This window comes from Arachis hypogaea, chromosome 12 (assembly GCF_003086295.3).
Source record: "Arachis hypogaea cultivar Tifrunner chromosome 12, arahy.Tifrunner.gnm2.J5K5, whole genome shotgun sequence".
Classification (NCBI taxonomy): domain Eukaryota; kingdom Viridiplantae; phylum Streptophyta; class Magnoliopsida; order Fabales; family Fabaceae; genus Arachis; species Arachis hypogaea.
In genome coordinates this window covers 11,666,919-11,685,199 of record NC_092047.1, presented here as the reverse complement: position 1 = coordinate 11,685,199, position 18,281 = coordinate 11,666,919, and the positions used below count along the sequence as shown (strand labels likewise).

At 25.5% G+C, this 18,281-nt stretch overlaps 1 protein-coding gene across 2 annotated transcripts in view; it reads right to left on the bottom strand.

Moving 5' to 3' along the window:
• Window positions 1–9,557, bottom strand: part of LOC112726854 (uncharacterized) — a 38,229-nt gene extending 28,672 nt beyond the window's left edge. For both annotated transcript variants that reach the window (XM_025776398.2, XM_025776399.2), the window contains exons 1-2: window positions 9,135–9,557; window positions 8,851–8,944 (exon numbers count right to left, since the gene is read on the bottom strand). The gene's annotated coding sequence lies outside the window, so the exon portion shown is untranslated. The remainder of the gene's footprint in view (window positions 1–8,850; window positions 8,945–9,134) is intronic.
• Window positions 9,558–18,281: the final 8,724 nt, after the last annotated feature.

Below are 18,281 nucleotides of genomic sequence, written 5' to 3'. Positions count from 1 at the left end.
ATAGAATTAGGATGAAGTCTAAAATCTTATCCTACCTATTCCTAACCCTAATATTCCAAATTAATAAATCATTTAATTCAGCATCATAGTAATTTTGTTCGGTACAACAAAAAATTTTGTCAAAACAATACAACGAAATTTTAAGAACACAAAAATCCTATCAAAAAATAACAAATTCTAAAAATCCCCTCTCTTCATAGTATCTTGGTAATTTTTTGTTAGGCTTTTTCCAAAATTAATGTTAATAAATATAATTCTTACAAAGAGTTTTAATACAAGTTGTGGGAGATTTCTGCTGTGAACTTTTTGGTGCAAAGGTGAGAAAACCTTTTAATCTCCGCTTCCCAATTTATAGAAAATCCTAGGTTTAGGTTTTGGTTAAAATCGGTTGGTTTGAAAAATTAGAAAGTGGATTGAGCTTGGTGCGTGACAACCTAACGAAATTAAAAGGACATCAAGATATAGATTTTGATTTTTGATCCATCTATATAATGTTTTGTAAAACTTGAAGTTAGAGAATCAAAATTCTGAAATTATTATTTATATTTGTCATATTTATTAAAATTTAAAATTTAAATAAAATAATATATTTTTATTTTATTTTTATTTAATTTTAAATAAAAAAATAACTTATTTAATTTAGTATTTATAATAATAAATAAGATTACCGTTATATAAGTTATTTAATATATAATTATAATTGATATATATATATATATATATATATATATATATATATATAAATATAGTATCCATAAATAAATTAAAAAATTAATAATTTTATAACTCTTGTTTTTAAAGTGCAATTAGATTCTCCAGTTGTGGATAACGAAAATTTAAAAGATAAAATAGAATTAATTTTTAATTTAAAAAAAAACTACTAAAATTAAGAAAAATACAAAAAATACACAACCTAAAGACCATGTTTATAGGGGTGGCAAACGGGGAAGTCCGCCCCACCCCGTCTAGTGAGGTGGTTTTAGAAATTTATCCCACTTCATTTAACTGCGAATTGGTGGGCTAATTCAGCCAAAGTTTTTTTTTATTATTATTAACTATTAAGTAATATATATAATTTTACAACCATATTAATAAATTTATAATTTCTAAAGATATAAAAAATTATATTTTTTTATATTCAAAAATATTAAAGTCTTTGTAATTATAAAAATTATATTTTTAAAAGATAAAATAGAATTATATATTTTTTTTTAATTTCTAAAGGTATAAAAAAATTATATTTTTATATTCAAAAACATTAAAATCTTTGTAATTATATTCATTGTTTATGATTCATCCGTTTTACTTACTCAACAATAACCACAACAATAACAACAATAAAGTCTTGTTCTATTAAATAGAGTCGGTTACATAAATCAAACGACGCTATTGAGTTTTATCATGTATCATATTTACAAAGAGACCGTTTACATGTAAATCTTGTTTGACTATCTCACGGATGGTTTTCTTAAGTCTTCCTCTCCTTTTCACCCATTATCCATCTTCCATCTCATCTACCCTTCTAACTGGGTGCTTTGTCGGTCTTTTTCTCTTATGTCCAAATCACCTGAGACGCGATTCTACCATATTTTTCACAATAGGTGCTACTCCAACTCCTCTCTTATATCTTCATTCCTTATTTTATCCAATTGCGTATGACCACTCATCCATTTCAACATCTTCATCTCTACCACACTTAATTTATGTTCGTGCTCCCATTTGCCTGCCTAACACTCTGTACCATAAAGCATAACCGATCTGATAGGAGTGCGATAGAATTTACCTTTAAGTTTTAAAAACATTTTTTTGTCACTTATAAAACCAGACGCACTCTGTCATTTTGACCAACCTGCTTGATCCTATGATTTACATCCTGGTCGATCTCTCCATTATTCTATATGATACACCCAAGATACTTAAAACTTTTAACTTTTTGTAGGATGTTTTCTCCAATCTTCACCTCTGTATTAGAGTTTTTTCTTCGATGGCCGAACTTACATTCCATATATTCCGTCTTGTTACGGCTTATGCACAAACCATACACTTCTAGAGCTTCTCTCCATAAATCCAACTTCTTATTTAGGTATTCTCTTTACTCTCTCATAAGAATGATGCACTATAGCACAAGCTCTTGGATATGCTCTGTGAGTATTTTCAAGACTAATATAAAAAGGTATGAACTTAAAGATGATCCCTTGTGTAATCCTATATGAATAGAAAATTCTTCTGTCACACCACCTTGAATTTTTATACTAGTTATAACCCCATCATACATATTTTTAATTGCACAAATATATGTGATCCTTACTCTCTTCATTTCCAAAACTTTCCATAAGACTTCCCTTTGCACCATATCGTATGCTTTTTCCAAATCAATAAACACAACATGTAGGTCTTTTTTATTACTACGATACCTCTTCATCATCCTTCTTAATAGGTATGTAGCTTCAGTAGTGGATCTGTCTAGTATAAAACTAAATTAATTTTCTGTTACTTGTGTCTCTTGTCTCAACCTCCGTTCTGTCACCCTTTTCCATAACTTTATGGTATGACTCATGAGTTTGATCCCTCTATAGTTTTCGCAACTCTCTATATTCCCTTTCTCCACTCATCTGGCATCTTCTTTGACTTTAAAATTTTATTAAAAAGCTTGGTTAACCAACTGATGCTTTTCTCTCCAAGGCCCTTCCAAACTTCAATCAAAATATTATTGAGTCCTACTGTCCTGCCATTTTTCATCCGTTTTAGAGCCTCTTTCACCTCAAAGTCTCGAATCTTTCGATAGTAGTCAAAGTTTTGATCTTTTTTTCTTGTGCATAACCGACCAAGACTCGGAAGAGTCTTCTGTCCTTCATTAAATAACTCGTAGAAGTAGCTCTTCCACCTTTCATTGATCTTTTCCTCCTGAGCCAACACCTCTCCGTCTTTATCCTTTATGCAGTTAACCTGATTCAAGTCTCTCGTTCTTCTTTTACGATTCTTTGCGATTCTATATATATCTTTTTCTCTTTTCTTTGTACCTAAAGACTAGTAGAGACCTTCATATGCTACTGTTCTTGCTTCATTTACAATCACTTTTGTCTCTTTCTTAGCCGCCTTATATTTTTTTCAATTATTTGCATTGTGGCATAAAAACCATTCTTTAAAACACTCTTTTCGGCTTTATCTTTTCTTGTACACTCATATTTCACTACCAGGACTCTCGTTGTCTCTTGATCCTACCCCTCTATATTTATCAAAATTTTCTTTTACTATTCGTCTAATAACTTCTACCATCTCTCCACATCTCCACCACGCTTCTATCATCTTTCCATTTTGCCTCTTTTCCTACCCTTTTTAGGAAGTTTCTTTGCTCTTCACTTTTCATCTGCCACCACTTCGTCTTTAGGTTCTTCGTATGATGTCTTTTTCTCAATTTTTGCTCAATGCAAAAATTCATGACGAGTATCCTATGTTGTGTTATTAAACTCTTTTTCGGAATAATTCTACAATTAATGCAAAATTTTTTGTCAACTCTCCTCAACAAGAAAAAGTTGATTTGAGAGCTTGTCATGCGACTCCTATAGGTTATAAAATCTTTGTCTTTCTTTTTAAAACATGTATTTGCGATGGGAAGGTCAAAAGTTGAGGAAAAGTGCAAAATAGTCGTTTTACTCTCGGTATTGACCACCCCAAAATCATGACCTCCGTGAATACTTTCATACCCAGTCACTTCTCTTTCAACATGACTATTTAAATCTCCTCCTAAGAAAATCTTATCTCTTGAAGGTATGTCTTGGATCAAACTCTCTAGATCCTCTCAAAATCTTTTGTTGCTCATTCGAACTCACTTGTGGTGCATAGTTGCTAATCACATGAAAAGTACCTCATTCCACCACAAGTTTGATAGAGATGATCCGATCACTCACCCTTTTAACATTCACTACGTCCTTCTTTCATTGCTTATCCACGATAATACTTACCATATTCCTATTCTTCACCTTTCCTGTATACCAAAGTTTGAACCCGAAGGTATCCAACTCCCTAGCCTTCACGCCGACCAATTTTGTTTCTTGTAGGCACATGATGTTAATCTTTTTCTTTGTCATGGTATCCACCACCTCCATAGATTTTTCTGTTAGAGTGTTTATGTTTCATGTCCCAAATCTCAATCTTCTGTCGTTCTGACCTTTACTTTTATCTTTTTCTTTGTGAACTAGCTTATTTACCCTCGTCCGTTCACGAAAACGCGGGAAACCTTTCTCATTTAACACTACACCCGAACACTGATGCAACGGTTCTTTTTCAGTTGACACTGTACGTGAGCCATACAATACGTCACTTCCGGGCAACGACCTAATTTTAGTGCAATAACGTTTTTAATTCATGTCATGAAAATTCGACTAAGTTTTTATATAAGCTGTCGAAAGCTTAACACAACCCTCCTCCTTTATTCGGACTTCGGACCGACTATCTACTGCAGGTGTAACATAAGCAGAGTTATCCGTTTTACTTAATAAATAGAAATTTCAACTAAGAAGTGTGGTAGAGTGGTTTATTCTCATGTTATTACTGCTAAGTCTAATAGGGTCAATTTCCCTCTGCAAAGAGTGCCATGATGATATGACCAAGGATATAAAGAATAATAATTCTTAGGCACGGAGGAGAAATACCCTAAGAAAGAGTTTAAGAAAATTTCATAGAGGAGGGAAGTTCAACCGACTTGCTAGCTACAATGAAGGGAATGCATCAAACTCCCAAAGTTGTGTTGCAATTTTTAATTGATCAAATAGGAGTGAAACATGAATTTTATTTGTGCCAAATCATTTTTCCAAAGAATTCATTAATTATTTAGGGATCAAAAATCACAATTAAAAAAGATTTAAAGTTGAATTCATCCACCTTCTCAATAGAAATTCTCTGGATGAAGACCTTTATAATTTATGTGGTTCAACGAAATATTAACACAAGTTTTTTCTTAAAAACAAAGAAGTAGTTAGACTTTCTCCTTTTTTTTTTGAAAGAGTTTACTAAAAAGATTTTCATTAGATTTTAGGAAAAATTTAAGGGTTAGTATTTTTATTAAAATCTGGTCATCAATACTTAATCATTAAGTAATTTTATACCATTGAATAAAATTTTACACCATAAATTTTACTCCTCTCCCCTGCAAGATGCTAAAATGATACTCTCCTCCTTTCTATTTATAAAATGTACATTTCCCTCCCTTATAACTTTTAAAAAACCTCCTCTTTAATCCATTTTAATTTTTTTTTTGTTAACTAATTTTAACTTTATCCATTTTTTAAGAAAATATAAATTATTTTTTTTACAAAAATACCCTTTAACAAAAATTTTATTTTTTGACACTAATTTTACTTACCAAAATACCCTTTAATAAATTATTTTTTTATTGATTAAATTTTATTTTTATCAAAATATTTTAAAAAATTTAATAATTAAATTATTTTTTCTAAGATACCCTTCAATAATTTTTTAATTATTAACTATAATTTTACCAAAATTTTTGTTAACAACTTTTTTATATTTTATTATTAATTTTTTGATATCAATATATATTAATTGTTATACATATTAATAATGGTAAGAATTTTTTATTTAATGTTAAAATAATATATATTGATATTGAAAAATTAATAGTAAAATATAAAAAATTATTAACAAATATTTTAGTAAAATCATAATTTAATAATTAAAAAATTATTGAAAGGTATTTTAGAAAAAAATAATTTAATTATTAAATTTTTTAAAAAATATTTTAGTAAAAATACAATTTAATAAATAAAAAATAATTTATTAAATATTATTTTGGTAAGCAAAATTTAATAATAAAAAAATAAAATTTTTACTAAAGGATATTTTTGTAAAAAATATTTTTTTAAAAAAAATAGATAAAGTTAACATTAATTAACACAAAAAATTTAAAATAGATTAAAGAGGAGGTTTTTTAAAAGTTATAAGGAAAGAAAATATACATTTTATAAATAAAGGGGAGAAGAGTGTCATTTTAATATCTTGTAAAAAAAAAGAATAAAATTTTCTCTTAAAAATATTAATAATGACTAATTAATAACAAATTTACTGTCTTTCTAGTACTCCTCTAGATTTTATCCAACTAACAAGTAAGTAGAGGATAAAATCGCCTCTAAAAAGTTAAGATAATAGAATATGACAATGGCCAAGTTACTAAAGAATTTTGCTCGACTTTTCAAGAGTGCCTATACTTTGGTTCAACTTTCTTGTGCTTGCTCAATTTCTCTGATCTTTCTTCTTAGTTCTTTTCGATGTAGATTTATTTTATTTTATTTTATTTTATGCTAATTTTTTCCTCCTCAGATTTTTGCAATCCTTTGACTCTTACATATACCAACATGCCATAAACAATTACTAGAGAGTTTAAAACATCAAGTGAAGTTGAATCTAAACATCTAGTATGAATTCATTATTTCTTATTTTTTAACGTTTTTTATTTTTGCTATTTTGTCATTTTTTAGTTAATCATCTTTTGAGTTTTGAATGGTCTAAATAGTGATAGATTCAATTGAACTGTATTTTATTGAATTAATTTTCGAGAAAAAAGACAATCTTTTTTTAATCATTTTCTTATTACTTGTGAACCGGTACGGTGTACTTACTGAAACTAAACTATATAAATTCGATAACAGAGACTTTAAACAATATAATGTGATTATGCATTTTAAGCATCATTAATGAAAGAAATGAAATTGTCTTTGAAAATTATAAAAGAAAAGCTTGAAGTTATCACATCAAGAATGATAATATGATCTTTCACAAGATTCAAAGATTGCACAATAGATTGTGATTTATTATCTTGTATGTTTAATGAATGGTGTGAATGATAGCTAGTGAGGATGATTATTTTAAGTTTAATTATTCTATTAATTTTTATAGTGTCACAAAATTTTTAATTAGGTCCCTATACTTTTTTTTTTTCTTTTAATTGAGTTCTTACATAAAAATATTTTTTTAATTGGATTCGTACATTTTTTTATTTGGATCTTTGTACCAATTTTTTTTAGTTGGATTTCTATAAAATTAAGTCAATTACTGTCAAGAGAAACCTAATTAAAAAAAAAAGGTTAGTACAAGAATCCAATTAAAATATATATATATATATATATATAAGAACCTAATTAAAAATTTTACAAAATTATAAAGACGAGCAGAATAATTAAACCATTATTTTATCCTGCTAACTTATGAGTAGCAAGAATGTAGGTTTTTTTCCATTTGTAAAAAATTATTTATGTAGGAATGGCAATTTTGTTTTAAGTTCGCTTGGATTTTATTTTGCTTAGCCTAGATATAATTCTTACCTTTTTTTTTCTTAGTATCTTTGTTATGAGTAATACACTAATGTTATACATCTAAATTTTTTTATGAAATAATTTTATGAAATAAGTACAATTAAGTTAAACAAAAATTTAGAATAATACTTTTTATAATTGATTTTATTAATATTAGACCAACTTAATTAAATTTAATTAATAAAAATACTTAAATGTGTAACATTATTCTTTTGTTTAACTATGTCTATTTATTTTCATGTCTCTTCTTTTTCGTACTTTAGGTAGCATTTGGTGGAGAGACAAAGATAGAAAGACAGAGACTGAGAGACAGAGACTAAGAGACAGAGACTGAAATAAATCTCAGTATTCTGTTTGGTGCAAAATGGGAGATAAAAATTGAAACAAGAATGAAACTCTAATTTAATTTGCACAAAGAGTAAAATTGGAATTAATTAATTGAAATGAGGGTATTTTAGGTATAAAATGTTATTAAAGTTTCAGTCTCCATCTCTAAAAATTTTAGTCCCATGTGTCCCCACTTTTTTGAGGTACTGAAATTTTGGAGACAGAGACAGAAATTTTAGTACTAGTCTCTGAATCAACAAACATGATACTGAGTTTCAGTCTCTCAGTTTCTGTCTCAGTACCTCAAAATAAACACTACCTTAATCTCTGTCTCTCAGTCTCAGTCTTTCAGTCTCTGTCTTTCCATCAAATGCTGCCTTAGTGTCATGACTCATGCTTGTGATAATACTCTGTTAGTGAATTATAGATGTTTATAATGACTTTATGAGTCTGTTGTGTTTTATATTTTTCTTGATGTGTGAATGATATAATTTCTTACTTTTTTTTTCATGATTAATTATTTCTTTGTCTTGCAAGAAGAATAAATTTATCAGGATTTTTCATACAAATTATTATTATTATTATTATTATCACAAATTAAAAAGATATATATATATATATTACATTAAAAATAAATGAGGTCAAATAAATAATTATAATTAAAATATTATGACTTAAGGATTATATCTTAATTTTTAGGATGTTATACATCTTATGTGGGGTTTGACTATATGGATTGGATATCACTCATCTGTTTTCTAGATCTGAATAAAAGATCTATCAGCTTAATTCATAAAAGGTAGATTATGAATAAAGGATTCATGAGAGAAAAATATGTGCCCTCCTCCCAATAACTTCCAATAAGAGAGCATTTTAAATTTGAGTTCACGTACTCTTCACAAAATAAAATAAATAAAAGTTAGTTCTCAGTTCATCACACTTTATCTGACAGTCTGGCAAAATGTTTGTATTTTTCTTTTCTCATTTTTGTATTGATAGAGTTACAATTTTAAATGTTTTACTTTATCTTTTATACATTTGATCGGTTCAACAGAATTAGTAGTAAAATAAAATTATGTCATACTTTTTATTAGGATGCGTAGATAAGATTAATTTAAAACTCTGAATATGATATTAATTTTCATATCTTAAGATGAAATAGAAATAAGAAAAAAAAATTATGATAAATATTTACCGTATTTTTTGTGGTGTCATCTCTAAAATTGGAATACTATATCAATCTTCAAGTCAATCACCTTCCCTTTAATAGGGCATCCTTTTCCAATCTTCTGCATTATTAATAAAAAATTTTAAATATTTTCATAAATACAAAATAAATATATTAAAAGTTTAAATTTTTTATATTTTCAATTAAAACTTCTTTATTTTATAATCTTTAACATCTGCCCTAACATGATATATAAACGCAAGAAAGATACAAAAATCTGAAGAAAGTAGATGATGAAATAAGAGACAAACCTCCACTTCAAACAGGATACATCATGTTGCGATTAGTCCATAACCAGAACGAAGACAGCAAACAACCATAATAAAAAATAAAAGCCCTGATTGTCTAGTCAATTCAAAAGAAGTTTTTTTTGTTTTGTTTTTTTTTTTTTTTCTTTTTCAGTGAGAATTGGGTTTATAAAAAAGACGTGAAAACATTAATGTGTTGCATGCAAGACCAGGAAATTAAAAGAAAAGAAAAGAAAAAAAGTGAGAGAAAGAGAAGTGAAGTGAAAAGACAAAGGCAACAGAGGCTTCTTTCAATCACTTGAAAGAATTAAGATCCATATGAAAACGAAGTTGTGGAAAAGAGGGAATCAAATAGCCTACACTTGTGGAATGATGTTTCAAGCAGCAATTTGCTACGAAAGTGGATATTTATATAAGTGTTGTGGGAAAAGACATCACAAGAGTAAACTTAAGTTGATCTTTTGTCTTGTAGCTATTTATGAAAAGACAAAAATAGCCCTTCAATTACAAAGGAAAAAAAGATAAAAAGGTAACACACTTAGTTTGAAGAAATCTGGACAATAAAATCATGTACAGTTCTTTATTTATTATAAGTTATATTATTTGTGAAGTCTCATTAAAAAAAAAGAAAATTTTGTTTAGAAAATGCTTAAAACTAAAATTACTTGCTGTAATTTGAGGTAAACGTTAAAAAATAACAAATTTATTAAAAGAAACAACACTTTTTTATATTCCAAAAATTATATATATCATGTTATCTTATATTGATTAAATAATTATGTATCTATTTTATATATTATTTTTAAATTTGAGAAGTTATAGTTTATATAATTGATTGACAGTCGTTTGACACATTGCTTTTAATTGAAAAAAATTAAAATTATAAGGAAAAGTATATGCAACCAACTCCTAATTAGCCAAGAATTGAACAACTCAATTAATTATAATTATTAATAATTAATTTTAAATTTTTTAAATTCAAAATTTAAAAAATTTAAAACTGATTAAGTAAACCTAATTAAAGTTTATAAAAACTTTCCTCTTCTCTCCCACATTAATCTACCCACCTCCAACAACCACACACACACATACCTCTCTCTTTCACCGTCAACGTCGGAATCACGTGAACGCGGCCTTCCATGGCGAACATCGTCACCACGATCCACTCATCTTCTGGCACCGCTCTGAGTAAGAACTGCTGCTCCAGACGCTCAATCCAAGTCATCCCATCCTCACCGCGAAAAATTGGAGTTCCAATTTTCTCCACTGCTCCAGCGCGGTTCTACTCCCCTGCGAGCCACTGGCGGCCTGATGCGACACCAGAGAACTCCATTTGTGACGGATCGGGGTGCCCTGCTCCATGGAATCCACTCATGCATTGATCCTCTGTAGCATCTCCTGTAGCAAGTGGCACAGGTCTTTGAATCGGTCAAATCACGATTCCATCACATTCAATTGATCTCTACCTTACACTTGGTTCTGCTTCAGGAATTGTTTAAGGAAAGAGTGGTGGAGCACGAGTTGTTCTTAAACAATTATAGAAATATAAAACAAAAAATTCATTTAATATGAAAAAAAAATCCTAATGCTTAACAAAAGAAATATCCAGTTATATTTCATATCTATAGGATTTAAAAAAAAACTATGAAATTCTTAAAGAAATAGAGATATTCATATTTGCAATACAAAAAAATCAAAAAATATATAAAAGAACATCCGTTTAGTATGAAAAAGAAACATTCTGATACTTAGCAGAAGAAACATTCATGTATATTAACTTATTTTTATTAAGATGAGTTTCGAGGTCTAACCCATTAAAAAGTTAGCAAGTGTTGGCTGAACCCCTCTTAGTTCTCTAGCAGAATTGAAATTATAAACTTTAATCTTATCTCATACATGATACATGACAAATTATTAAATTTATAAAGACTTAAATTTAATATTTGCAAACATGATAACATTATGTTGCTACAATTTACTTCTTCATTGCTCAAATAAAATTATACAATTTAAGTCATTTATTTTTTATTTTTAAAGGTATAAATTGTAATTATTAATTATGATAAATGATATGCCTACTAAAAAAAAATAAGTAAAACTTATTTTACTTCTATTTTTTTAAAATCAAAGTATTATTAATTTTTAGAAAAATCAAATGATTTATTTTTTTTAGTAAAATTTTTTCTCTTAAATGTATCTAAATATATTTAAAATTTAATAAAAATAATTTATTATTTTAAAAGGTGTTTTTCACAAAAAATTCCAATCCAAATAAATACTTGTTTTTCTTTAGGTTATTCAACGTATTTAATGTTAATATTATTTCTCTTTAATAAATATAAATGAACTAAAAAGACAATCATACTTGCCTTGCATATAATGACTTCTTTCTTATATAATAGTATTTAAATATAGCATAAATATATCATTTTAAAAATATTTTTATAATATATTATTGAGATTTGTCTTTTACATACTATATTATTTTAAATAAGAAAAACAAAGAGAAATAAAATAAAAAAAAAAACTGGTGATAAATATTAAATAGATCTTTATAATTAAAAAGAATTTTTCTCTTTTTTTTTATTTTTTTCTCATTCTTTTTTTATTTTCTGTTTTTTTTTGTTTTTATTTATCTACTTATTTATAATATATTAAAAGTGAAACTAAATATTATCATCTTAAAAAACTAACACATAATGACATAATATAAGTAAAAAATATTGCACAACATACATCTTAATGGTCAAGTTGACATATTTTTCTCCATTTAATATTTTCTTCATCCATTTTCAATTTACTAATATTAAGATCTTTTTCATTTCATTTCATTTACTTTCCTTAATTAAATAAAAAAAAGTTCATATATGCTAATTTATTTCTTTGATAAGAATTATCATTATAAATAATAATACTTATTAAAATCTAAATTAAAGGATGATTATTCTAAATACATTCTAAAAAATCATAACAAAAAAGTTCATATGTGCTAATTTATTTCTTTGATAAAAATTATCATTATTTTTTAAAATATTAAACTAAATTTTATCATAAAATAAAATAGGAAAAAATACTCAAACAAAAGAATATTAATTTAGCATCATTATAATTCTAAAATTTTTCATCTAATAATAAATTATAAGTAGTATAAGTGGTTATTCTTAACTTACAAGTGTAAGCAATTAGTTAATATAATTTAACGAAAATAGATTTAATATTAATTTTAAAACTTTTTTTATTAAATGGTTTCTTATATAAAAAAATTAATTCATTATAGTTTTACAAAATTTGCGAGTCTATAATTCTTTTTTTTTAATTTAACTGCATATATCTTTTACTTAAAGATGTTAGTTAATGACTTAATATTTTAATTTTTAAATAAATATTTTTTTACCAATAATGTTAACGATGCACAAAATTTATTATTTACTTTTTTTTATCAATCCCTTATTATTTATCCATTGTCAATTTATAAGTTATTTTTTATATTAAATGCTTATTTTATTTTTATTTGTTATCTTATTTTTTTTAAGTTAGTTATGTTTATCTTTCTCTCTAACTGAATTATTTAGAAATTCTGGTTGATTTAGCTTATTTTAAAATTCAAAATTAGTTTAATAATTAGTATAAATAGGTAACATTGTTCTCTCCTAAGAAACAACAACATACAATAAAATTTTTTTCATTTTTTCATTTTTTATTTTTTCATAGTTTTATCATGGTATCCTCCTTAAGAAGGATACATAAGCTATCATCTTTCCAGTGATAAATCACCATACTTTTTTTTATCGATAAAAATAATTTCGTTCTTCCTACTGATTTGATACTTTCTCACCTCACCAAATAATCTCTCATTTTCGTCTTATCCTTTCGATTCTAATGGACCCAAATTACCGCACTCTATGCGCCCTCTCTCTTATTGGGCTTCCTTCTCCGGCAGTTCCTTCCAGCAGTTCCGTCTGCGCCTCCTTTCGGTAATTCTATCTGCGCCTTCTTCTGGCGATTTCGTCTGGGCCTCCTTCCTGCAGTTCTGTCTGTGCCTCCTTTTTCCAACAGTTCCGTCTGCGATTTTTTTTTGGCAATTTCATCTGCGCTTCTTTTTTTTTTCTGGCAGTTCCGTCTGTGTTTTTTTCGGCGATTCTTTTTTCTTGCAGTTCCGTCTGCGCTTCTCTTTTCTGGCAGTTCTGTCTGCACTCTTACTGCGCTCTACGCACCTTCTGAAGACCACTCTTATCGCGGTCTCTGAAGATCGCTGCTTGCTCTTTCTCTCTCAAGTACAGCATCTCCTTCTATGTTTCTGTATCACCGTGCCGCACGACCTCTCTTATCGCGCTCTACGTGATCACTCTTACACGCCCTCTAAAAATTACTCTTATTGCGCTCTACGCACACTCTGAAGATCGCTGCTTGCTCTTTCTCACTCAAGCACATACAACATCTCCTTCTATGTTTCTGCATCACCGTACTGCATGCATCTTTCTCAACCATTTCATCGGAACTTATCCAAGTTTAGATTCTTGACATCTTCCATCCACCAGTTTGTGGGGGCATATTAAATTTTTATTTTATTTTTATTTCTTATCTTATATTTTTCTAAGTTAGTTATGCTTATCTTTCTCTAACAGAGTTATCTAGAGATTTTGATTGGTTTAACTTATTTTAAAATTCAAATCCAGTTTAGTAATTAGTATAAATAGGTAGCATTGTTCTCTATCTCATAAGAAACAACAACTTACAATAAAAATTTTTCATCTTTTCTTTTCTTATTCTTTCATAATTTTATTATTTTGATAAGTCCTGCTCATAAAACTATCAATCACTATATATTCTATATCATAATTTAGTTAACATGATGAGATTAGTTTTTTTCTAAGGTTTATTATTAATTAATTAATTAAATTTTTTTTAATAAATTTATTTTTTTAATTAATAAATATCAGATAAAATTCATTTATTGTGAAATTCTATATTATCCTTGAAAATTTAACCCAATGATACAACTTTAGTTCATATATATCTATTAATTAAACTAGTTTGAAACTAATTTGGATAAAAAAAGACATTTTCAAGTCAAATAAAGTGTCCAAAAGATATAACGGTTGCATGTCCATCATATACTTTCTTTGTGAATATCCACAAAATTTTATCTATTCGATTATATAAAAATCGGATGTCTGCACTTAATGATAAAGCTGATGTGACATACTTCAGAGAGTGTTTTTTGATTTAATTGTTTTAACTCATTCAATACAATTTATTACATTGACTTAATTATATCAACTAATTGATTTGATTAGATATTTAAATATTTTTTTCTTAATATAATTTATTATAATTTATATTACTTAATTAATTACACTACATTAATTATAATTCATTATATTAGTGAATTAGTCTTTTCATTTATAAAGTCTAAAATAAAATAAATAAATTGTTATTTATCCTAATTAAATTTGTTTATATACTATATATGAATTAACGTCTATTCTATTATATAAAAATCGGATTTCTACACTTAATGGTGGAGCTTACGTGACATGCTTTTTCTTTTGAGAGTGTTTCTCGATTTATTTCTTTTAACTCATTAAATATAATTTATTATGAGATTAATTATATCAACTAATTGATTTGATTAGATATTTAAATATTACATAATTATTATAATTTATATCAATTTATTTTAATAGTATTTCCTAATTTATTTCTTTTAATATTCTGGTAGTAATTTTAATTTATTAAATCAAATTAGGTATAAATTATGTATATTAATTAATTGATTTGATTAAATTATTAATAATTAAAATAATAAATCTATAAATAAAATAAGCAATTGAGATATTTTTAACTAATAATTAAATCAAATTAAATTATATGTATTGAGTCAAATTCAAATCATGTGAATTAAATACTAAACTAAAATATGATCATTTCTTACTTATTCAAATTAAATGCAATAAATACAAATTAATTTTGTTAGATAATCATGATTTTCTGATCTTCTATATATGGACGGCCAAACAAAATGATAAGAATCATTATTTTTATCGTTCTTGCTATTTCTACTCTTATTTTCTTCTTTTTTTTTCTTTATGTAAAATTTCTTTTATGGATAAATGAAAAGGTATGGATGAATAATGTTTCGTTGATTGTTTGTTTATAACTTGAAAATGTCTCAATTTAAGCATTACCGTTGCTGATGGAATTGGATGACAATGTGCTCAGCATACTTGCGGCTTAAGAAATCAGGTCATGTGTTCGAGGTGCACTGATCCAAACTTTTGGAGCTGTCGACTGCCGCTGAATTCATTGTATAGCTGGAGCAAATTATGATATAGTGAAGAAACATTTATGCATGCATGCTATTCTTCTTTATATATGTATCCCTCTATGTTTACAATTCACATCTTTATATATTAGATTCTTTTTGACATTATTTAAATTTGATATTTTTTTCTATTTTTACGCTTCTAATCATTTTTTGTCTTAATATTTTGTTCTCATCAATTTCTATATTTTATTTTAGGTTACCTTTGTAGTTCAAATATAATCATTTATGTCATTATTGAATGTTATGAAATTGACCTGATATTAACAATAAATAATTCGAAAAAGGTATTTTTTGGAACAATTCACCTAAATTTAAATTGTTACGTTAAACAGATGATGATAAATATTTTTGTATTAAATCTCTTATAAAAGAAACTTATAGAAATGTTATGTTATATGATATAATTTGATTATATATCTTTTTTATCTCCAATCTAAATTATTTGAATTGGCATACTATTTATTTTTAAATTTAATTAAATATCTAAATATCTTATAATTTAATATAATTTAATTTATATAAATACATGACTTTTAATATTTAATACATAAATTCTAGAGATATTTTTGTAAGTTATAATTTTTTATCTGTATATTTAACTTTTAATAATATTTTTTATTTATTAATATATTATTTCTATTATGAGTATCAATAATGCGTTAGGAATTTTTCATTGTATAAGTTACTTCGAGAAAAAAATGATAAAATTTGATTTATAAAAATTTAAAATTGAGTGTTTACTATGAGTAAGCTCAAATTTTAATTTAGTTTTTATATTATATAAATAATAAATTCTTTGATTAAACACTTATTTGTTTATGATAGGATATTATATATATATAACTTTTATATTGGCAATTAAATTTCAATTGCTACACAAAAATAATAATATATTTTAGGTAATTGTACATTTTTTGTTATTTTAAAAATTATTATATATTTTTAAAATTATTTAATTATGTTTATTCTTTTAAAAGGATTGCTATTATTAGAGAACAACTAATATTTATAATAGTCTAAAATTAAAAAAAATATTAAATAAAAAATATTAATATTCTAAATTTTCGAAGTATAAATCTTAAAATAAATATATATGATTATGATTAATGGTTACAATTGGAGTTTTTATTTTATTCTAAAATATATTTGCCTTATTTAAGTTTTATTTTTTTATTGATTGCTTTTTTTTTGGTATACTTAATTATCATTAATTTATATCAATTAAAATTTATACCTTGAATAAAATAGTTATGTGTCTAAAAAAAATGAACAAAAAAATTTTTATTTTTAGTAAACATTTATGTTGCTTTAGCTTTTTTTCTACATCACATCTTATATTTTTACTATATTTATAAGAGAGTTTTTATTCAAATTAAGAAAATTTTTTAGTTATTTTTCTTTCTTTTAATTTTAAATATTATTTACTAATATAATAAAAAAGTAAAAATAATAATGATTACTCACATAATTAAAATAGATATCCTAATATATACATGATCCTATGTATACCAAATATATAATAAATAATTATTTATTTTTTATAATTGCTATTTATAAAATTTATTACATAATTTCTCCTCTTAATATCAATATTTTATGAATATAAGATACAAAATATTATTTATATTATTTAACATACAAAACAAATATCTTAAGTCATCATGTAAAACAAGAAGTATAATAATGCAAATACTTACTTACTTATTTATTCTATTTATCTATTCTATTATATAAAAATTGGGTTTCTACACTTAATGATGGAATTGACGTAGCATGCTCCTAAGAGTGTTTCCCGATTTAATTATTTTAACTCATTCAATACAATTTATTACAATGACTTAATTATATTAACTAACTGATTTGATTAGATATTTAAATATTAATATAATTTATTATAATTTATATTACTTAATTAATTAGACTACGTTAATTGTAATTCATTGTATCAGTGAATTGGTTTTTTCATTTATGAAGTCTAAAATAAAATAAATAATTTATTATTTATTCTAATTAAATTTATTAAATTGGATGACGCATAGCAACGTACACGACGGCGGAGCAGACACGACAACAGTAGTGACTGGACAGGTGAAATAACGGCGACGAGATGGAAGTTGCATGTTCTTCTCTATTGCATTCGAAAGCAAGTCAAGCAATATTCTATTCTTCTGAGTTTTTGTGAGTAAGGTCACAGAATTGAGGGCAAGAAAAGTTAGGTAATTATTTAGTTTTTCAAGGCTTTTTTTTTTGTTCTAGATTTCTAAATACCTAAAAGAGTACCGTGTTAAAGATTGTATATCCTTCATTTTTTTCTTTTTTTTTAATGTAGATGAATACAAAATATATTAAGAATTGTCTACGAGAAAGTTAAATTAAGTTAGACAAATATATTATTATTATTATTATTATTATTATTATTATTATTATTATTATTATTATTGAATAAATTAAAAAATTAATTAAAAAACATCGTTATCTTTGAATTTAATTCTATCTATTATGCAAAATCTCTATTTATATGATTTATTTCTCATTATATCTAGATTACATCTCATTAATAATTATAGATAAATTTTTTTTATTAATTACATTTTAAGTTTTCAATTATATGTCAGAACTAATTTTTTTATCTAAAGTTAATGTAAAAAATAAAAAGAAATTCACATCAAGTTATCTAGACTCTAGAGTCATTAATAAGTTTTTTGACCAATAAGATGTCATTAATAATCTTCTCTAAAAGTTTAAGTTGCATAAATATAATTAAATAATTTTAATAAGAATAATATTACGCATTTAAATTTATCTATTCTATTATATAAAAA